This window comes from Schistocerca serialis, chromosome 9, assembly GCF_023864345.2.
Source record: "Schistocerca serialis cubense isolate TAMUIC-IGC-003099 chromosome 9, iqSchSeri2.2, whole genome shotgun sequence".
Lineage (NCBI taxonomy): Eukaryota > Metazoa > Arthropoda > Insecta > Orthoptera > Acrididae > Schistocerca > Schistocerca serialis.
The window spans coordinates 79,878,450-79,903,112 of record NC_064646.1 but is presented as its reverse complement, the minus strand read 5'-3'; positions in this window follow the sequence as shown (position 1 = coordinate 79,903,112).

The following is a 24,663-nucleotide window of genomic DNA, read 5'->3' as shown; positions in this document are numbered from 1 at the left end:
AGCTGTTCGAGATTCTGAATAAAGTAGGGGTAAACTATAGGGAGAGACGGGTCATATACAATATGTACAACAACCAAGAGGGAATAATAAGAGTGGACGATCAAGAACGAAGTGCTCGTATTAAGAAGGGTGTAAGACAAGGCTGTAGCCTTTCGCCCCTACTCTTCAATCTGTACATCGAGGAAGCAATGATGGAAATAAAAGAAAGGTTCAGGAGTGGAATTAAAATACAAGGTGAAAGGATATCAATGATACGATTCGCTGATGACATTGCTATCCTGAGTGAAAGTGAAGAAGAATTAAATGATCTGCTGAACGGAATGAACAGTCTAATGAGTACACAGTATGGTTTGAGAGTAAATCGGAGAAAGACGACGGTAATGAGAAGTAGTAGAAATGAGAACAGCGAGAAACTTAACATCAGGATTGATGGTTACGAAGTCAATGAAGTTAAGGAATTCTGCTACCTAGGCAGTAAAATAACCAATGACGGACGGAGCAAGGAGGACATCAAAAGCAGACTCGCTATGGCAAAAAAGGCATTTCTGGCCAAGAGAAGTCTACTAATATCAAATACCGGCCTTAATTTGAGGAAGAAATTTCTGAGGATGTACGTCTGGAGTACAGCATTGTATGGTAGTGAAGCATGGACTGTGGGAAAACCGGAACAGAAGAGAATCGAAGCATTTGAGATGTGGTGCTGTAGACGAATGTTGAAAATTAGGTGGACTGATAAGGTAAGGAATGAGGAGGTTCTACACAGAATCGGAGAGGAAAGGAATATGTGGAAAACACTGATAAGGAGAAGGGACAGGATGATAGGACATCTGCTAAGACATGAGGGAATGACTTCCATGGTACTAGAGGGAGCTGTAGAGGGCAAAAACTGTAGAGGAAGACAGAGATTGGAATATGTCAAGCAAATAATTGAGGACGTAGGTTGCAAGTGCTACTCTGAGATGAAGAGGTTAGCACAGGAAAGGAATTCATGGCGGGCGGCATCAAACCAGTCTGTAGACTGATGACCAAAAAAAAAAGAGCCATGACCTGCAGTTGGCTGCACTCTGTACTCTTGATGGCATCCAGAAGCACCCTTTTCACATCTGGAATGACTCCCCCCGGTATGCACATGGAGTTCACGCTGGCTACCTTCCCCTCCTTGGCCATGTTCCTGAGGGGCTGCATTACGCGCCGAACGTTGGAGCTCCCAACTACCAGCAAACCCACCTCTGTGAAGGCCCAGACCTTGCGGGCCGAGAAAGTTCCTGTGGAACAGGGTGGACGACTGCATCCGTCTTAGAGAGATCGTCAGCCACAGATAATACACGAAACCTGCTCGAGAAACGAACCGCGGAGGCCCTACGATCGGCCCCTCGGAAAGTTTTTCGCTGCCTGCCAGACTTTGGAATGATCTCCCACTCGACCACGGGTGAGGGGTCAACCTCAGTGCAGGTAGTACACGGGGAGGTCACAGCAGTGGAGCGATAGGAGGACACGTGGGACTTGCTCGACGTACCTCGCATCCCTGCGTCCGATCCTCCACAGTGACGACCCGTGGCAGCAGCCTCAAGCTGTGTGACGGAAACCAACGCAGCCTGAAGCTGTGAGCGAAGGGTCACCAACTCAGCTCGCATCTGTACACAGCAATCACAGTTCCTATCCATTACTGCAGTCGCTCCTGTTTTGAAGCTCGTAAAAATTTTTAACAAATGAACAGTGTACTCGGTTTATTACCAACATGAATTCGAAGTGCTCTCTCACTAACGGTATAAACGACACTGAGCAACACTAACCAAAACAAGGGTCGATAACAATGGCGGTACTGTATGCTACGCTGTTATTAAAATAAAAGTTTGTGCCTAGTAGGCACTCGAACACGAAAGAAATTACAAAAGTAAACTAGTAACTAAACAGATAACTGAAAATAATTCGCTCGTGTTTGAAGCTCGTAAAAATAGATAACAAGCGAACGGTGTATTCGCCTTATTAACAGCAGGAACACGAGGTGATCGCTCTCTGACGGTCCATTCGACAGCTTAATGCTGTTTATGGATGACACTGGAGTTATTGTGCGATGATGTCCCATATGACGATCGAAGACAGATCTGGTAATTGAGCGAGCCATTCGAAACTCTGTAGACCATGTTACGTTACAACGGTAGTAGTGAGCGAGCATTAACCTGTTGGAAAACAACCCCTGGATTACTATTCCTGAATGGTAGCACAACAGCTCGAATCACCAGATTTGCAGTCAGGGTGCGTGGAATAAACACAAGAGTGCACCTGCTGCCGTACGAAATCGCAGCCCAGGCCACAAATCCAGGTGCCTGAGCAGTATGTCAACCACGCAGACAAGCCGGCCGCTGTGGCCGAGCGGTTCTAGGCGTTTCAGTCCGGAACCTCACGACCGCTACGGTCGCAGGTTCGAATCCTGCCTCGGGCATGATTGTGTGTGACGTCCTTAGGTTAGTCAGGTTTAAGTAGTTCTAAGTTGCAGGGGCCTGATGACCTCAGATGTTAAGTCCCATAGTGCTGAGAGCCATTTGAATCACGCAGACAAGTGGGGTGCAGGCCCTCAGCTGGTCTCCTTCTTACAAATACACGGCCACCACTGACATATCAGGTGTTCCCCAGGGAAGCGTCCTGAGACCTCTGCTGTTACTGATCTATATAAATGACCTGGGTGACAATCTGAGCAGTTCTCTTAGGTTGTTCGCAGATGATGCTGTAATTTACCGTCTAGTAAGGTCATCCGAAGACCAGTATCAGTTGCGAAGCGATTTAGAAAAGATTGCTGTATGGTGTGGCAGGTGGCAGTTGACACTAAATAACGAAAAGTGTGAGGTGATCCACATGAGTTCCAAAAGAAATCCGTTGGAATTGGATTACTCGATAAATAGTACAATTCTCAAGGCTGTCAATTCAACTAAGTACCTGGGTGTTAAAATTACGAACAACTTCAGTTGGAAAGACCACATAGATAATATTGTGGGGAAGGCGAGCCAAAGGTTGCGTTTCATTGGCAGGACACTCAGAAGATGCAACAAGTCCACTAAAGAGACAGCTTACACTACACTCGTTCGTCCTCTAATAGAATATTGCTGCGCAGTGTGGGATCCTTACCAGGTGGGATTGACTGAGGACATCGAAAGGGCGCAAAAAGGGCAGCTCGTTTTGTATTATCACGTAATAGAGGAGAGAGTGTGGCAGATATGATACGCGAGTTGGGATGGAAGTCATTAAAGCAAAGACGTTTTTCGTCGCGGCGAGATCTATTTACGAAATTTTAGTCACCAACTTTCTCTTCCGAATGCGAAAATATTTTGTTGAGCCCAACGTACATAGGTAGGAATTATCATCAAAATAAAACAAGATAAATCAGAGCTCGAACAGAAAGGTTTAGGTGTTCGTTTTTCCCGCGCGCTGTTCGGGAGTGGAATGGTAGAGAGATAGGATGATTGTGGTTCGATGAACGCTCTGCCAAACACTTAAATGTGAAATGCAGAGTAATCATGTAGATGTAGAGCAGAACCAACTTTCACCAGAGGACTCAACATGTCTCCTCCCTGCCCTACAATGATCTCTCGCTTGACATCACTGAGGCCGCAAATGGTGATGGTTTGATGTCAGTGGAATGCACGCGACATGGTTGTCTGGCTCGGAGCCGTCCTTGAAATAGCCGATTTGTAACAGTTCGTTGTCACTGTCATGCTAACTGCTACTCAAACTGCAGCTGCACATGCAGTGCAATGCGCCAGAGGCATACACCGAACACGATGGTCTTCCCTCTCAGCCGGCCGTTGCGGCCGAGCGGTTCTAGGCGCTTCAGTCCAGAACCGCGTGACCGCTACGGTCGCACGTTCGAATCGTGCCTTGGGCATGGATGAGTGTGATGTACTTAGGTTAGTTAGGTTTAAGTAGTTCTAAGTTCTAGAAGACTGATGACCTCAGATGTCAAGTCCCATAGTGCTCAGAGCCATTTGAACCATCTTCCCTCTCAGTAGTGCCACGAGGCCGTCCAGAACCCGGTTTCTTGCGACCGCACATTCTCATGAACACCAACCAAGCCATCAATCATGTGCAGTGGCGACATTCCTGTCGCGTCCTTCTGCAATATCGCAGAAGGAACATCCAGCTTCTCGTCGCTCTACTGCATGACTTCGTTTAAACTCAGTGAGGTGTTGATAATAGTGATTTTGTCGCTTTAAAGGCATTCTTGACTAACATCGACTCACCACCACCACCAATCTCAAAGTAACTAACCCTCGCGACCGTTCGGCGTTCATTTAAACCAAACCTGATTTGCAACCTCATAGCGGCGGTACTAGCGCCCTCTTATGCGACTGATGCGAAATTTGAACGGACGTCGCCTTTCAGATGTAGAAACAGGTTTACGAACTTTCGCTTAAGTCGCACAGCTCTTTCTTTGTTATGCAGTTTTTTTTCCGTCATTGTATTTTGTAAACAGGGAAGCTGTATAGAATGAGTTGTTTTTCAAAAAAAGGAAATAAATAAGCCGTTATAAGTAGACTGGTGTGCGTTTGGTGAACTGAAATAGTAATTTCAAAAATAAGCTTTCGACGGTTCTGGAAAAGAAAGATTACAAACAGTGTGCATTATTAGTGAAGAGTGGTATTTTTAGACGAAAACCACTAAAAAGTGACACAGTGCTCAGCTTTCTATGTGGAGATGTATGTTGATAACTATTGGGAGTGGCAGGAAAACATACAAATGGAACGGGGGACGGTCTGCAGTGGTAAAGTAGCTGCTCCAAGGAAGATCTGTACTTGGATTTACAAGAATTAGATGACAGCCAGGTGACATTAGAAAACTGGAAAGAGCAAGATGCATGTAAGTAGCTGAAAAACGAGACTTTTACCCAGAAGTGTATGGTCCTGTTATAGATGGTCATCCCACAACATAATGTTTTTTATAGCTGTCTCCATAATGTGATGTTTAAAGCTTTCCCCGCGTACTGATTGTTCCATAAAAACACGGGAGAACTGCCGGATATCAGTAACGTCCTGCCACGATATTTCGGCGCAGAGTCTTCTGGCCATCTTCAGGTGAGTGCCACTGTAGTAGTACCGCTCAGTGTAGTGGTGCTACTACAGTGGCACTCACCTGAAGATGGCCAGAAGACTCTGCGCCGAAATATCGTGGCAGGACGTTACTGATATCCGGCAGTTCTCCTGTGTTTTTATGGAACTGTCTCCATAATCTTCAAAACAATGACTGTGACAATCAATACCCGATTTGTAGGTCCTCACTGTGACAACAACTACAACTAGTCTGTCCAAAAAGTCTCGATATTGGATTGATAAAAATGGATAAAGGATAAGCTGCTGGTATTGGTGCTTCAGGTGTTCTACACAGTCTCCCCCCCCCCCCCCCCCCCACTCCTCACCAATTTCAGTACAGTGCAACATTGAGACAACCATATGAAACGGGCAGTAAAGTCTTACTTTGATAAGTTGTTCAGCGCCCCCCCCCCCCCCCCCCCGTAACATTGTCTTCATATCGGTTACGTCGTCAAAGCGTTGCCTCTTCATGTTACTTTCTATACTTTTGTCGTTTAGTGGTAGGTTCGTATTAATATTACCAAGTCTCGTCACCCGGGATGGCTTTTTCCAGAGAAGAATTCTGCACTTTTTGTATTTCAATTAAGTCGTGACAGGCGTTCATGTGTTGTTGTTTTTGTTCTGGAATGAAAGTGTCCTGGAGAAACCATGCACACTCTTTGCTCTTATGATGAATGTCTTGAACACATGATTTAGAAATGATGCTCCATTGCGATTTGTGGCACAAAAAAGTTGACACTCTACAGCGGCATGTTCACTATTTAACACTGCCTGCTTACAACTGATCGAATGGATATCTGTTGTTTACAGTTGTTAGTTCAAGCTGCCACCGTATCTACTGCACTGATGTCGTTTATACGTCAAAAATAAAATCATTTTTGGAACTGTTTTAGACGGACGTTGTATAATTTTTTAATATTATTTTCGTATGATGTATACAGTTTCCTAATTTTGGGAATTTAATTTTAATTTTGCTGTGGTGGCTCTATTTTCATGCCAAGAAAGTAAAACATTATGTATTATTGACAGTACTAGTCCTTCAGCTGTCTGTATTTTAATTATTGTTTTGTTCGATTTATTTAGGCTTGCCGTCTCCACGTTGAGAATCAATTCACGCAGTAGTTAATTTTGTGACTCGCTAGACAATCAGCGATAATGAAAACTAAGTTTTAATTAATTAGTAGTTAATTAAGAACGTGACGTAAGCGCAGCTTTTGGAATTAAGTGAAGAAGTATGAAAGTACTCCACCTGAAGGAAAGGAATAGAGATTACTATTCTTTTGGTACGAATTATTGTCTTAGATCACACTTCGAACACTATAATCTTAAACCACGCTAATTTTACAGTACTTAAGAATCTATTAACTATAACGTAATAAGTATATAGTTAGTGACACAAATAATGACTCCAATTGTTCTCTCAAAACCACATTTGCTCGATATGAAATAGTTAATGCTTTCGAAGAAAATAAGAAGAATGGCGGTATAAATATAAATAGTCTTTGTCTCCTAAGGTAGATTTAGCAGCCTTCCCAAATAGCACATTCAGCTTTCGGTTACGTCGAGAATACTTCACATAACGTACATAGATTAAGCCTTTAAGCCAACGAAAGAGGGTAAAATTCAATCATTTTCCATCTCCACCATATCAACTGTGCAAGAAATAGCTGCTCAAGTCTCTCAGTTTTCACCGTAAAGGATACTCTAAACTGTGTTAGCAGCAGACTGCGAGAGCAGCAAAACTGTAGTCAGAAAAAAAACTGTCGACAGGGGTTTCTCGGTGGAGTTGGAGCGGCGACCTTGTATTGTTTCAAAAAGAGTGGCGCAAGCCATTGTGTGTGTGTTGTTTGGGATTCACTGCGCAGTGCCCCCGGCCTACGCAAATACTAGCAACAGGCGGCGTATCACAAGAGAACCGTCAAGTCACTAAGTTAATAAGGACCTACTCCGCACTGACATTGTCTCTTGATTCATCGAAGAGGCAAATACGTTTCTGATGTGATATAAATGTTGGACTTACAGTTTTCGCAGTAGGTTCGTATTAATATCACCAATAAAGCTAAGTACTGACAAAGTTATTTGTGCATTGTTATAAAGTTATTGAATTTAATAGTTTTCAGCAGTGTTTCGTGCAGTTTGTGGCGAAATAACGATTTAGTAAACTTTTGGAAACGTTCTTTTTTAGAGTTTTCTGTGCGTGAAATCGTTTAGTAACTCCCGTGCTTTATTTTTCAGCTGAGGTCTCTTATCGTTTCTAGTGAAGTGTTTCAGTAAAATTTTCATTCAGGGTTTTGACTTCATTGAGTGTTCCAGTGGCCGCTTGTTTTTGGTTTTAGCTAATAATTTTGTGAAGTTTTCTTGGTATTCGTATTAGCTGTGGTGTAGTAGTTTTAATACAAGTGGTGACTTTCCTAGTAGACAGAGAATTTCGAGACTGCTACTGTTAGTTCTATAAATTGTTCTACTGGTGTAACTGATATTAGGTAACGTAGACGTATAGTTTTTCTCAGCAACAGTAAAATTTTACCATGAGTGTGAAGAGTGGGCTCTGTCGTAGGTTTGTGGGATTTGTTCAAAGTATTTTCATCGGGAGGGAGGGGGGGGGGATGCAGTGAGGATGCCAGTGGGCATTCTGGCGAGATTCTCACCTGGGAATGCAGAATGTGTAGTAGAAATAAGTTGATAGAGAAGCAGGAGCGTAAAATCTGTGCCCTTCAGGTGCAGTTACAACGCGCAAAGGAGGAACTAGATAGGTTGAGGAGGGTGAAGGGTGGTGGGTAATGGGATCTGGCAGTTGGCAAGAAGGCAGCTAGGAGGAGGAGGTATTCAGACAGTTATACTTTGCGTGTCTGCAATAGATTTGACCAACTGTCGGAGTTGAGTGGAGAGGGGACTCTTGTAGCTGTAGATGTAGGGAACATGCAGCAGTCCTCAGCAGTTGGGAGGCCTAGGTCAGTTGCAGAGTCTATCAGAAAGGAGAAGGTTCTGCTGCTAGGTAGTTCCCACGGTAGAGCTGTGGGTCACCAGTTGAAGGAAGTGTTGGGGAGTGAGTACCAGGTCACCAGCATTGTGAAGCCTAGTGCAGGGTTGGCTCAGGTGACTGATAGCATAGGGGATCTGTGTAGGAATTTTATGAAGGAGGATCAGGTAGTGATAGTGGCTGGAGCAGGGGACAGTCTTGATAGGGACAGGGAATATGATGTAGGTGGTGAGCTGGTAAATATAGTTACTCAAACTGTTTCCGCGAATATAAAAAACTTGATAAATTTGTCGTTTATTCATGTGTAGCAGTTAACAGTAAACTTGAGAGAGTAACAAAGATTCTCAACAAACTACTGGGGCAGACACAACAAGATGGGCAATATGCGTCACGCAGAGGAGTGCCGTTGAAATGACGAGAGCGTACGTTGCAAGAAAAGTCAGATAAGATACTCCTTCTTCCCACATATGTGTCGGGATTTTACCACGAAGAGGAGGAGGAGGATATCAGTGCTTAACGTCCCGTCGACACCGAGGTCATTAGAGACGGAGCGCAAGCTCGGGTGAGGGAAGGATGGAGAAGGAAATCGGCCGTGCCCTTTCAAAGGAACCATCCCGGCATTTGCCTGAAACGATTTAGCGAAATCACGGAAAACCTAAATCAGGATGGCCGGAGACGGGATTGAACCGTCGTCCTCCCGAATGCGAGTCCAGTGTGCTAACCACTGCGCCACCTCGCTCGGTACCACGAAGAGGAAGCTAATAAATTAGAGCGTATACTGAGCCGTTTTTCCCAGGAACAGTTCGCAAATGGATACACGGGCGGTGCAAAATGAGAGTGGCATGTTTTCTGTCTGTACATTTTACAACAGTTCGCCCTTTTTGGGCTTATTTTGTTGCTAGTTATTTTATTTTACTTTATTGCACCACCCACTTCCTAAGTGACATATACGTTTAAATCCAATGCAGCCATTCGAAATCAGTATTGTTTTGATGATGATTGTCTTTTCTCTTACATCTCGTTGCAGAATATGACACAAGTAATGAATAAAAAACCTACTGTCTGCTGTCCACAAAATATTTGCCTTTTGGAAACGCAAGCTTAGAGAGATGCTGGAGGAGGGCGAATGTATGAATCCGAAACGGGGAAACTATGTCGGGAAATGACTCAGTCGAAAGTCATAAGCGATTGCAGGAAATTTGAAGTTCCCAGGTACACAAGTATTGTGATGTCTTTATGCACACCTTGAGAAAGATGCTACATTCCACAAGAGTTCTTCAAAGTGGAGTCTACCAGACTCTATGAAGGCAAAACACTGGCTACGTACTGTGATTCTCAGTTAGTCTCTGAGAATAGCATCCTTGGCCTTGAGTGAGGGCAGGCGCCAGGTGTACCAATACAAAAGCACGGAGCGGGCTGGAATCCTAATTTTGCGAAAGCTGCCCCTCCTAATGAGAATCACTGACACCTCATGCCGACAACCAGGAACTGTGACTACTCCGTGGTGTCCTTCGTAGTGAGAAAAATGCAAGGTTTTCCTCCCAGCCACACATATTCAGTACACTCAATAAAATAACCACGAAAGAGCAGCAGAAAATGAAACGACATCGCACGGCGATATGTGAGATTCAAGTCACAAGTTAAAGATTATTGCAGTTTCGTTCAGATCGTTCAAGTCTCTAAGGGGTTCGTTAGGGGTTCATTACTATTCGCTAGCGCACTTGAGCAGATGTAATTTCGCTGGATTCCTCACGCGCTGACTGCGGTATGGAATATCTATGCTACAATAGAGTCGCAGGTCAGAGCAGTGTTGGCAGTACGTAGAGTTTAGTAGCTCGCAGAGAGCTGTCGTGTTTTGTAACTCTCACAGAGCACTTGAGTTCTGGAATTCGGACAGGGCAGTCCAGCAGTTGACTTGTGTTGGACCGGTCGTGCAGAACGATGGCAGTGCCTGAGCGATGTAATACAAGGTAAAAAAAAAAAAAAAAAATGTTCTTAGTTGCCGCGCGCATATGCTAATTGCCCCAACTGATTTAACCACAAGTGTAACGTTAAAGTCCCATGTAATTCCTTGCAGAAGTGTTTCAATAATAACTTTTGTTCTGAAGAAAACTTTTGCGAATCATTTATCTGAGTTTAAAGATTTTGCGAATTTTTTCCTGTGCATACTCAAGTTGGTCAAGCAAAAGAAAATCAGTTGTTTTTCTACAAGTGAAAATCTAGTGGCCAACATTGCACTTGGCTGTGCCAAAAATTTCTTATAAGAGCAGATATAAAGATAGCGTTATCCGGCGACATCATTGTGAGGTAAGAATTTTTCAGTTTATTCAGGATGGTTTCACAGGGCCATGACGCAGCGCTGCTGACGTCTAAACTTATTAATTTCGATATGCAGTCAGTCTTTAATGGAAGGTCACATTAAAACTTGAAATTTTATTATTGGAAAGAAGTTTTTCTATTGGGAACTTAAACGAGATCTTTTTCTGTTGGGAGGTTGCACTAAATGTGAATATTATAATTATTTTTCTGTTGGGAGGTTACACTTGTAGACATCCGGGCAGGATAGTATTTTGAGAATTTTCTGAGAAGTAGTCAGCTATATATCTGCTCTTATTTATCTAGTGTTAAATGTAGGTTGCATTTGGCGCAACGCATTTACTAATTTGTCACTCCTTTTTCACAGATCATTGGCAATTATTGCTCTTTGTTGTCATTGTACACTCCTGGAAATGGAAAAAAGAACACATTGACACCGGTGTGTCAGACCCACCATACTTGCTCCGGACACTGCGAGAGGGCTGTACAAGCCATGATCACACGCACGGCACAGCGGACACACCAGGAACCGCGGTGTTGGCCGTCGAATGGCGCTAGCTGCGCAGCATTTGTGCACCGCCGCCGTCAGTGTCAGCCAGTTTGCCGTGGCATACGGAGCTCCATCGCAGTCTTTAACACTGGTAGCATGCCGCGACAGCGTGGACGTGAACCGTATGTGCAGTTGACGGACTTTGAGCGCGGGCGTATAGTGGGCATGCGGGAGGCCGGGTGGACGTACCGCCGAATTGCTCAACACGTGGGGCGTGAGGTCTCCACAGTACATCGATGTTGTCGCCAGTGGTCGGCGGAAGGTGCACGTGCCCGTCGACCTGGGACCAGACCGCAGCGACGCACGGATGCACGCCAAGACCGTAGGATCCTACGCAGTGCCGTAGGGGACCGCACCGCCACTTCCCAGCAAATTAGGGACACTGTTGCTCCTGGGGTATCGGCGAGGACCATTCGCAACCGTCTCCATGAAACTGGGCTACGGTCCCGCACACCGTTAGGCCGTCTTCCGCTCACGCCCCAACATCGTGCAGCCCGCCTCCAGTGGTGTCGCGACAGGCGTGAATGGAGGGACGAATGGAGACGTGTCGTCTTCAGCGATGAGAGTCGCTTCTGCCTTGGTGCCAATGATGGTCGTATGCGTGTTTGGCGCCGTGCAGGTGAGCGCCACAATCAGGACTGCATACGACCGAGGCACACAGGGCCAACACTCGGCATCATGGTGTGGGGAGCGATCTCCTACACTGGCCATACACCACTGGTGATCGTCGAGGGGACACTGAATAGTGCACAGTACATCCAAACCGTCATCGAACCCATCGTTCTACCATTCCTAGACCGGCAAGGGAACTTGCTGTTCCAACAGGACAATGCACGTCCGCATGTATCCCGTGCCACCCAACGTGCTCTAGAAGGTGTAAGTCAACTACTCTGGCCAGCAAGATCTCCGGATATGTCCCCCATTGAGCATGTTTGGGACTGGATGAAGCGTCGTCTCACGCGGTCTGCACGTCCAGCACGAACGCTGGTCCAACTGAGGCGCCAGGTGGAAATGGCATAGCAAGCCGTTCCACAGGACTACATCCAGCATCTCTACGATCGTCTCCATGGGAGAATAGCAGCCTGCATTGCTGCGAAAGGTGGATATACACTGTACTAGTGCCGACATTGTGCATGCTCTGTTGCCTGTGTCTATGTGCCTGTGGTTCTGTCAGTGTGATCATGTGATGTATCTGACCCCAGGAATGTGTCAATAAAGTTTCCCCTTCCTGGGACAATGAATTCACGGTGTTCTTATTTCAATTTCCAGGAGTGTATTTATTCCACTTTGTAGCTGCTTTGTCTTGGTTTGATTTTGTGTCCATCTTTAATTTATGAAGAATGCCGCGAAAAACTGCAAACAGTACATCGCGAAGTGTAATGAATGAAAACACCGACCTGAACAGTTTGACAATATTAGAGATACTCAGTGCCATAATTCTAATCTCGCAACTTTAGACAATCAGTGTTTACCAAACACCAGTAACAATTCAAACTTAAATGATAAGCAAACAAATTTAATCATGTCCACTGTAAATTTAACAACAATTGATGACGTGGCGCGTTCCACCACAAGGAACGCCCCCCAGTTTGACACATCAGATGTGTGCAAAATTTACACAGTGAGCAGATAAGTATTAATAATGAAGCTGAACAGTTTCCTCAAAATATGTCCGATTTATTTAATTCCGATGTAGTGACCAGCAGTGCACAACCAATCAGCAAACCATTTCATGAATCAGACAATGACCAAATGGTTACAGAACACGTATCAAATGCAGATACCCTATCACACAGCACAGGAAACAGAGCCGCTAAATTTGACGTTGATCAAATTATGGGAATATTGCTACAACTTGATGAATCGAACAAACAACTTAATGAAAATTTCAAACAGTCGAATGAAAAACACGACAGCTCTCTGCGAGCTACTAAACTCGAACTCGACTTACTGCCAACACTGTTCTGACTGCGATTCTATTGTAGCATAGCTATTCCATATCGCAGGCAGCGCGTGAGCAATCCATCGAAATTACATCTGCTCGAAATCAAACGACCGGCGAAAAGAAATACATCATTCGAATTGAGCGACATATCTATGATTAGGACTACCAACGAGCAGAGAAGTTGCTTAGCGATAAAAATCGGCATTTATATTATAAATCAGGGTCGTCTCGGTTCGGGAATTGCAAAGTTAAAACTACGCAGTTTATCGTCGCCAAGCATTCATTATTCCGGTCCACAAATTTATCAAGTCTGTATTGATGTTTCTTCAAAGCAGTAGCGAGGATATTCCCCATGGATATTGGAAGAGTTATCACACAATACGTCTGACTTCGTAATTTTCGACTGAATCGTTTACGAACCTCAAAGTCATGTGTTTGCTTTCTCCACCATCCCTCAAAGTTCGTATCATTGCCACGAAAACACTCAGTGCATTAGGCATGCTGAATGATGCACTGATGATACTTTATTGAACCACGCCGATATCGATAAATCATCCACGGACACTAATTTTAATAATACCTACATTACTGAACTTCACTACATTGGAGTGAACGGAGACTTCAGTACATTGATTAGTTTATTTCTCAATTACCAATCAAGATAGAAAGATACTCTTTGGTTTTTCCGTTTCTTTGTTACATTATAGGCTTAGCAAGTACTCACAGTCTAATAATGCTTTATTACGACAGTACATACAAATAAATCCTGTGTGAACGCTCAAAGCTGCAACGCATCCTTGGCAGCCACTTCCATAATTATTTGGCTCTTTAACAATGGATCCTTATTTCACACTGCGCAGGTGTCTAATTAACTTGCGTATCGTGGTTAAAAAAATATCCACGATATCTGCATCTATTTTTCAAAATTACGCTTACAGGTAGCACTAAACACACAGAGGCGGATCACACATAGCACTGCTTAAAAAAGTAGGTTATATGCTTCTCAGAATTATAAAAACTGTGTAATAAAGATAGATGCAGTCTAGCGTACTGTAGTCTTCGTGTTTGTCTTCCATTACGAAAGAGCTACCTGTCACATTTAGCAAACATGTGATAGTTGAAGTTTTCCTTCATTTAGGTTAGTTAATTAAGATGAAGAAGGTTATAGTTTCCAGCTCGTCTTGCGTAATCTGTCCCTCACGAGCTACACAGGTCGACGCATACGAAAAATCTCTTTTCCAGTGTGATAACAAAATTGCAGAGCTTGTGACTGCTTCCATTTTTTGTAATTACAATACTGCTCATTCGTTCCACTAGATTAATTTTTAAATGAACCTAGCGATGGCGTGAGAAAGCCAGTGTTACATTACAAGAAATAAATATACTCCACGGAATATCTTCGGTGATGAGTTTGAGAAGTAATTTCGAAAGCGATTCATCGTAATGCAGCGGAGTGGCTGGTTTAAAAATCCCGTAAGCCGTACCGTTCTGCGGTTCATTTTTTAGTGCGTTGCGAGATAAGGCTGGCGTGTTTCATTTCAGTGGACCTTGAAACACAAGCTATTACTTATTTCTGATGTGGACTACAATCACTGCGTTTATCAGGTCGATTAGTATCTGGGAGGTTCCTGATTGTTTCCTTATAGCTCAGTCTGTTGAGTTGACGAGGGTGTGTCAAATGCGCAGGGACCAGCAGAGGAAAGGAGCACAAAGATGACAGCAAACTAGGCTGCCGATTTGCTACATTTAAAACAATAGTATTCACACTGAGGTGACAAAAGTCATGGGGTAGTGACATGTTGCTGTTGTTGTTGTTGTGGTCTTCAGTCCTGAGACTGGTTTGATGCAGCTCTCCATGCTCCTCTATCCTGTGCAAGCTTCTTCATCTCCCAGTACCTACTGCAACCTACATCCTTCTGAATCTGCTTAGTGTATTCATCTCTTGGTCTCCCCCTACGATTTTTACCCTCCACGCTGCCCTCCAATACTAAATTGGTGATCCCTTGATGCCTCAGAACATGTCCTACCAACCGATCCCTTCTTCTGGTCAAGTTGTGCCACAAACTCCTCTTCTCCCCAATCCTACTCAGTACCTCCTCTTTAGTTATGTGATCTACCCATCTAATCTTCAGCATTCTTCTGTAGCACCACATTTCGAAAGCTTATATTCTCTTCTTGTCCAAACTATTTACCGTCCATGTTTCACTTCCATACATGGCTACACTCCATACAAATACTTTCAGAAATGACTTCCTGACACTTAAATCTATACGCGATGTTAACAAATTTCTCTTCTTCAGAAACGCTTTCCTTGCCATTGCCAGTCTACATTTTATATCCTCTCTACTTCGACCATCATCAGTTATTTTGCTCCCCAAATAGCAAAACTCCTTTACTACTTGAAGTGTCTCATTTCCTAATCTAATACCCTCAACATCACCCGACTTAATTCGACTACATTCCATTATCCTCGTTTTGCTTTTGTTGATGTTCATCTTATATCCTCCCTTCAAGACACCATCCATTCCGTTCAACTGCTCTTCCTAGTCCTTTGCTGTCTCTGACAGAATTACAATGTCATCGGCGAACCTCAAAGTTTTTATTTCTTCTCCATGGATTTTAATACCTACTCCGAATTTTTCTTTTGTTTCCTTTACTGCTTGCTCAATATACAGATTGAATAACATCGGGGAGAGGCTACAACCCTGTCTTACTCCCTTCCCAACCACTGCTTCCCTTTCATGTCCCTCGACTCTTATAACTGCCATCTGGTTTCTGTACAAATTGTAAATAGCCTTTCGCTCCCAGTATTTTACCCCTGCCACCTTTAGAATTTGAAGGAGAGTATTCCAGTCAACATTGTCAAAAGCTTTCTCTAAGTCTACAAATGCTAGAAACGTAGGTTTACCTTTCCTTAATCTTTCTTCTAAGATAAGTCGTAAGGTCAGTATTGCCTCACGTGTTCCAGTATTTCTACGGAATCCATCCTGATCTTCCCCGAGGTCGGCTTCTACTAGTTTTTCCAATCGTCTGTAAAGAATTCGTATTAGTATTTTGCAGCTGTGGCTTATTAAACTGATTGTTCGGTAATTCTCACATCTGTCAACACCTGCTTTCTTTGGGATTGGAATTATTATATTCTTCTCGAAGTCTGTGGGTATTTCGCCTGTTTCATACATCTTGCTTACCAGATGGTAGAGTTTTGTCAGGACTGGCTCTCCCAAGGCCGTCAGTAGTTCCAATGGAATGTTGTCTACTCCGGGGGCCTTGTTTCGTTTCAGGTCTTTCAGTGCTCTGTCAAACTCTTCACGCAGTATCGTATCTCCCATTTCATCTTCATCTACATCCTCTTCCATTTCCATAATATTGTCCTCAAGTACATCGCCCTTGTATAGACCCTCTGTATACTCCTTCCACCTTTCTGCTTTCCCTTCTTTGCTTAGAACTGGGTTTCCATCTGAGCTCTTGATGTTCATACAAGTGGTTTTCTTATCTCCAAAGGTCTCTTTAATTTTCCTGTAGGCAGTATCTATCTTACCCCTAGTGAGATAAGCCTCTACATCCTTACATTTGTCCTCTAGCCATGCCTGCTTAGCCATTTTGCTCTTCCTGTCGATCTCATTTTTGAGACGTTTGTATTCCTTTTTGCCTGCTTCATTTACTGCATTTTTATATTTTCTCCTTTCATCAATTAAATTCAATATTTCTTCTGTTACCCAAGGATTTCTATTAGCTCTCGTCTTTTTACCTACTTGATCCTCTGCTGCCTTCACTACTTCATCCCTCAAAGCTACCCATTCTTCTTCTACTGTATTTCTTTCCCCCATTTCTGTCAATTGTTCCCTTATGCTCTCCCTGAAACTCTGTACAACCTCTGATTTAGTCAGTTTATCCAGGTCCCATCTCCTTAAATTCCCACCTTTTTGCAGTTTCTTCAGTTTTAATCTACAAGTCATAACCAATAGATTGTGGTCAGAGTCCGCATCTGTCCCTGGAAATGTCTTACAATTTAAAACCTGGTTCCTAAATCTCTGTCTTACCATTATATAATCTATCTGATACCTTTTAGTATCTCCAGGGTTCTTCCATGTATACAACCTTCTATCATGATTCTTAAACCAAGTGTTAGCTATGATTAAGTTGTGCTCTGTGCAAAATTCTACCAGGCGGCTTCCTCTTTCATTTCTTAGCCCCAATCCATATTCACCTACTACGTTTCCTTCTCTTCCTTTTCCTACACTCGAATTCCAGTCACCCATGACTATTAAATTTTCGTCTCCCTTCACTATCTGAATAATTTCTTTTATTTCATCATACATTTCTTCAATTTCTTCGTCATCTGCAGAGCTAGTTGGCATATAAACTTGTACTACTGTAGTAGGTGTGGGCTTCGTATCTATCTTGGCCACAATAATGCGTCCACTAAGCTGTTTGTAGTAGCTTATCCGCGTTCCTATTTTCCTATTCATTATTAAACCTACTCCTGCATTACCCCTATTTGACTTTGTGTTTATAACCCTGTAGTCACCTGACCAGAAGTCTTGTTTCTCCTGCCACCGAACTTCACTAATTCCCACTATATCTAACTTTAACCTATCCATTTCCCTTTTCAACTTTTCTAACCTACCTGCCCGATTAAGGGACCTGACATTCCACGCTCCGATCCGTAGAACGCCAGTTTTCTTTCTCCTGATAACGACATCCTCTTGAGTAGTCCCCGCCCGGAGATCCGAATGGGGGACTATTTTATCTCCGGAATATTTTACCCAAGAGGACGCCATTATCATTTAATCATACAGTAAAGCTGCATGCCCTCGGGAAAAATTACGGCCATAGTTTCCCCTTGCTTTCAGCCGTTTGCAGTACCAGCACAGCAAGGCCGTTTTGGTTATTGTTACAAGGCCAGATCAGTCAATCATCCAGACTGTTGCCCTTGCAACTGCTGAAAAGGCTGCTGCCCCTCTTCAGGAACCACACGTTTGTCTGGCCTCTCAACAGATACCCCTCCGGTGTGGTTGTACCTACGGTACTGCTATCTGTGTCGCTGAGGCACGCAAGCCTCCCCACCAACGGCAAGGTCCATGGTTCATGGGGTGGGGGGTAGTGACATGTACATATACAAATGGCCATAGTATAGCGTGCACAATATAAAAAGGGCAGTGCATTGTATAACGGATCTTTTACGTTAGGATAAATTTATTTTATTTTTTGTTAGATGTTTTCGTTAAATAGCTGAATAAATTGTAATTAGGAATTATTTAATTAAGCAGAGTAGAGAAGTTAAAGTCAAAGAGATGTTCATTGGGCGGAAATTATCGTAATGTAACGTCATTGCGTTGTTCGGTTGTTAAAACAAGTCGTTTTTGTTCCGTTCTGCTGTTCGGTCGTGCGCGTATCTGAATGGAATTAATTCGGGGACTAGAATAAACTTTCACATAATAGTTACGATTCGATGTTCCGACAGAAGGGGTTAATGTCAGTGTTAATTTGAATAGTGGGTGACAGGATTAGTTTTGACAGATATGTGAAAACGGACGTAACGAAAGTTGTTCGCATATCATCCTTGAATGTGAATTTTTATTTAATGAACGATTGCGGGCTCATTAAAAGCTATTATGTCATGATTAGGATCAATCCCTCATTGCTCCTAGATAGTGGTCATTCATTAACATTTACGTCATAAGAAAAAGGATTATTAATAAAAGTGAAGTTAAATGACAATTACGTGTTATTCCGTTAGTGTGGAACCGACGTAATGTCTCTGAAATGACATTGATATATAATTTGTGTTAAATACTGGAGATAGGGAGTAAATTGAAATTAGTGAACTATAGAAGCAGAAGCGCTTAAGGTTTCTCTTCTCTAAAATGGCAAAATAGGTACGAACTTTAACTCAATGCTCAACCCTGGAGACTTGTGTAGTGAAATTAGAAGTCGGGCATATAAAACAAACTTAAAAATCCATTCAAGCTACAGTGGAGTCGGCACAACACGACGTGGGCAGTTATAACCAGCGGAATTGTCATTTGTATTCAGGTGATCCATGTGAAAAGATTTCCGACGTGATTATGACCTTACGACGCGAATTAACGGACTGTGAACGCGGTACGGTAGTTGGAGCTAGACGCATGAGACGCTCGATTTCGGAAATCGTAATGGAATTCAGTATTCCGAGATCCGCAGTGTCAAGAGTGCGTCGAAAAATCCGTATTCCACCTCTCTCTACGGACAACGAAGTGGCCGACGACTTAAACTCAGCGACAGAGAGCAGCGGCGTTTCCGTAAAGCTGTCAGTGCTAACAGACAAGCAACACGGCGTGAAACAACCTCAGAAATAAGCGTGGGACGTACGACGAACGTATCCGTTAGGACAATGCAGAGAGATTTGGCGTCAGTGGGATATGGCAGCAGACGACCGATGCCAGTGCCTTTTCTAACAGCACGAGATCACTTGCAGCGCCTCGCCTAGGCTCGTGACCCTATAGGTTCGATCCTAGGCGACTGGAAAACCGTGGCCTGGTTAGACGAATCCTGATTTCAGCTGGTAAGAGCTGTTTGTATGATTCGAGTGTGGCGCAGATCCCATGCAGCCAGGACCTAAGCTGTTAACAAGGCTCTGTGCAAGCTGGTGGTGGCTCCATAATTGTGTGAGCTGTGTTTACATGGAATTGACTGGGTCCTCTGGTCCAACTGAACCGATGATTTACTGGAAATGGTTATGTTCGGCTACCTGGAAAGGCACTGGCATCGGTCGTCTGCTGCCATATCCCACTGACGCCAAATCTCTCTGCGCTGTCCTAACGGATACGTTCGTCGTACATCCCACGCTTATTTCTGAGGTTGTTTCACGCCGTGTTGCTTGTCTGTTAGCACTGACAGCTGTACCAAAACGCCGCTGCTCTCGGTCGTTAAGTGAAAGTCGTCGGCTACTTCGTTGTCCGTAGAGAGAGGTGGACTTTGTGTTTCCAAAGAACGATGGAATTTTTATGGATGACAATGCGCCATGTCACCGGGCCACAATTGATCGCAATTGGTTTGAAGAAGGTTCAGGATAATTCGAGCGAATTATTTGGCGACCCAGATCGGCCGACATGAATCCCATCGAACATTTATGGAACTTAATCAAGATATCAGTTCGTGCACAAAATCCTACAGCGGCAACACTTTCGCAATTTTGAACGGCTGTAGAGGTAGCGTGGCACAACATTTCTGCAGGGGACTTCCAACGACTAGTTGAGTCCATGCCAGATCGAGTTGCTTCTTGATAGGGCAGATAAAATCTCGTGAACGATACGGAAATTGGAGTTGCTTGCTGCACTATGCCGGACAACCGGACAAAAGTTTGTCGGAGATGGTATTGGGTATCCCATGACCTTTGTCAACTCAGTGTGTTTCAGACCGGTATCGCGCTACATGCCCGTCTTCAGTGGTATACTCACAATTATTCTGATGATACTCGTGGCTCGAGTAGTCTGTGAGTGTTTCTCTTGAACAAGATGTGTAAGCCGTTGAAATGATTTTGCCGCCCTCTATCGATCCGGCATAATCAAATTTTAATGATAAATCCTAAACAGCAGGTGTCGATTTTTAGTAACACAAAAATCAAGTTTTTGGGTTTCTTGAGAGCTGCAGAGCAATTACAGTTACAGTTATCAAGAGAAGGTGTCATCAGAAGTCGTGACGATGTGTTGATAGGGCAGATGAAATCTCGTGAGCGATACGGATATTCGAGAAATAGAGGTTCCTATTGAAAAGTTGATAAAAATACAAATAATACTAGACAAAAAGGGTATATTGTTCCATAACACGTTGCTCACATTAAGGATGAAAACTTCTGTAATAGCTCATATGCGGTTTCTGTTCTATCTAACCAGCAAACTGGTGCAACACTTTATTATTTGAATCGTTTTGACACAGTAGCAGGCTTGTCTTGGTTTGTGATGGATGAAACTGATTTAAACTATGTAGTATCGAATCTATCTCCCAAGTTCAAATTATTGACTTTCGCCGTACGAAAGCTGTGACTGCATAGCACGAGGAACGTTTCTGGATGGTCACAGGTATTCAATAAACGAGGAATAAACACAATGAGAATCTTTCTGATTGGCTGCAACACTGCTTCACCGTCAGGTACAGGATGTTGGCAGCAAGCGTGGAGTATTTTGTCAGGAGGAGTGGAATGTCGATGTTAACAGCAGGCAGCTCACGTCAGCCGAATTTACGGCTGTTATCAGTGTTCGTGGAGGAAGCAGATTTTTTTTCGTGGTGTGCTTATTTACAAGTTATCTTTTCCGTTATGCCCCTATAGTTCGTATAAAAAAAAGATTAGGATTTAGCGTCACATCGACGACGAGGTAGGCGGAAGTGGAGCGCAGACTCGGAGTGGGAAACGGCAATGATCTTAATCAAGGACTCATCCCGGGGTAATTTACCTCAAGTGATTATGGGAAACAACGGGAAAACCTATATCTGGATGGCCGGCCTGGGGCTTGAACCGCCTTCCTCACAAATGTGACTCCAGTGTGCTGAGTTCAACGTCACCTCACTCCATCGTACAGTGCGATCGAAAAGTCACGAACATGCCAATAAATGTGTCTGTAAATAGGAGTTGCATCGACTTCGTTCGATCAGCCACCGCAAGGTAGCACTACAGGTGTTATCAAGAACAAACGAAGACGCCAATGTAACGGATACACGTCACAGGACACCTGTGATGTTGAGTAATTCATTGTTTGGTAAACGTGACGTTTTTCCAAGAGCAATGACTTTTCATGGTTTACCAGTACGCTACGTCGGCAGTTGTTCGTATGCACCCGTTGTAGACTCATTTCGACGGGAGTACCCCATTACCACAGTGCCGAACTGTTCGACAGTAACGAGATCAGTCGGCCGTTCCCGGGAAAGTGGATCAGTTGCAGACATGAAGTGAACAGGAGACCGGCCATATTGAGGAATCCTAAACCGGCTGAGGTGAGGACAGTGACGTTGCGTCCGTAGTCAGTAAGTTTGTGAAGACTATCTCCGATCCCAGACTTTGTATCGTAGTGCTCAGAAAGCGATGCGGAAATTAAAATTTCGTGCTCATCATCTTCATAGTGCGCAGGAACTAAAGGCGACGGATAAAGAAAAGCGTTAGCATCACGGTTTCAGTAATTTGTTGACATCCATGAGGTCACAGAACTGGATCATATTTTCTTCAGGTATAACGCGTGGTTTCATTTCACTTAGAGGATATGTGAACGCTCCCAGCACACGAATGTGGTCGTCAGAAAGTACATAGATCTTTCGTGAAAACATCTTGCACTGTCAGAGAATTGGAAAGTTGTGTGCCGTATCATGCCCTGTTGCCTCTGAAACTGCAGTGGACGGCGTTGTGTACCGCGACGTTACTGCAGAGTTTATTTTGCTTCCTGTAGCTCATGTGCGTGACATTTCGATTATCGTGCAATTTGTACAACAGCAGCAGTCATGGCTCGTGCAAAGTTTTACCAGTGTGCTTTTGATTTACAAGGAAAGTAATCATAACTAAATTGAATAGATTAATTCTATGTAAATAGATTGAGCTGTTTAAATGAATTTAAAGTTTATAATCATAGTGCCGGAAGGGTGACATCATATCAAAACATGTGGAGTCGAAAACAGACAGCTGCGCTCCTTCTGTGAGTCGATTGTAGCGTTGCTGTCCATCATTTCAGCACTTCTGGTTATCGCGGAGAGAGTGCTCCAAAACACATTTTCGTCTGTTTTATTTCCATACCAAAATGCATCCGCAGAGAAATAGGGTCGATCTAGGACGAGTTTTTGCTCGCATTTGAAGAGTAATGGCTCACATTCGAAAAGAAATGGCAAAACTTTAGTGGCATATTTGTAGTGCGCCATAGCACATTAGCACTTGGTAACTGGCAGCCACTGAGCAGCAGTCTAAATCACATTTGTTTTATTTAGGCTTGTTTTTAGGTGAAGTCTGTCTACAAAATGTTTAGCATCTAGTTCGCATTTTTGTCTATTTTTAGTAGCCAAGAAATCTGTTTCAACGGCAAATGTCAGCAGCTTGGCGCTGCTATTGTTCCACATGTGTTGTCCGTACTAGCCTCAACTTCTACGATTATGAGAAAAAAAATCGTGTCTTAGCTTCAAGTACTCTGAACTTCGCATCATGGTATTGTATTGTCGTATGTTAACCTGGGGCCTAGAAACGACGGAGAGGCTCTGTCCCCGCCGCAGCCGCAGTGGTCCACAACCCCACGACGACTACCGCAGACCACTTCACCCCTCCGCCGCCCCACACCGAACCCAGGGTTATTGTGCGGTTTGGCCTCCGGTGGACCCCCCAGGGAACGTCTTACACCAGACGAGTGTAACCCCTATGTTTGCGTGGTGGAGAACTTGTTTGCGCAGCAATCGACGACATAGTGTAGCTGAGGTGGAATATGGGGAACCAGCCGGCATTCGCCGAGGCAGATGGAAAACCGCCTAAAAACCATCCACAGACTGGCCGGCACAGCAGATCTCGACACAAGTCCGCCGGGCGGATTCGTGCAGGTGAACAGGCACTCCTTCCCAGTTCAGACCGCATCATGGTACTCGCAGTATCAGTCCATTATCTACGAGGTGCGACAATAAGGTAATGCGACTGATGTGGAAAAAAAATGTTGCTTTCCGTTTTAATCAAGTTTAGTGTTGTCTCCTTCAAAGTACTTCCCTTCTGATTCCACACACTTTTTCCAGCGCTTCTGCCATTGATGGTAACATTTCTGGAACTCATCTTCTGTAATATCCTCCAAGACGCTCGTTACAACTTTCTGGACATCTTGTGTTGTTTGAAAATGGTGTCCCTTGACCGCCGTTTTGACTCTTGGAAATAGAAAAAAGTCGCACGGAGCGATATCTGGTGGATAAGGTGGCTGTGGTAGTACTGAAATTTGTTTTGAGGTTAAAAATTGCTGTACTGACATCAGTATGGGATGGCGCATTATCGTGATGCAGAATCCAGTTATCAGCAATTTTGGCATGGACACGAAGAAATCTTTTACGAAGTCTTTCTAAAGTATGTTTGTAGTAATATTGGTTAATTGTTTGTCCAGGAGGCACCCACTCTTTATGAACAATTTCCTTTGAATCAAAGAAGCACACAAGCATGCATTTCACTTTTGACTTTGACATGCGAGCTTCTTTTGGTCTGGGTGATCGCTTTGAGCACCATTTTCCCACGCCCGGGTTCCCGGGTTCGATTCCCGGCGGGGTCAGGGATTTTCTCTGCCTTGTGATGACTGGGTGTTGTGTGATGTCCTTAGGTTAGTTAGGTTTAAGTAGTTCTAAGTTCTAGGGGACTGATGACCATAGATGTTTTCGCTAATTACAAAACTGTGTCACGTATGGACAAAAGAATCTGCTGTGCGATATCAGGATCCATTCAAACGATGTTTTCAAACATACAGGTCATTCAGTTAATGTGAGAGAGCAAATGATAATGTTTTACACCTACAGCTGGATCGCAAACAAATCAAGTGAATTAATATTGACAATGTTTAGAAATCATCACAAGTCGTTGTGCCCATTGCTGAGCGTCGTAACTTCATGAACTAAGCGTCTCCATCCCAGACGGTTACCAGCTTCTCTTAGAATCTGCATGAGAGGTAGGCCCAAGATCTTCTTCATTTGATCTGTTCACTTGTTCACAGCTCTTCCTCTCGGTCTCTTGCCCTCGATTTTTCCTTCCATGATGGTTTTCACTGTTTTTTCTCCAACTCTGCACACAGTATGGCCAAAGAACTGGAAAATTTTTTGGTTG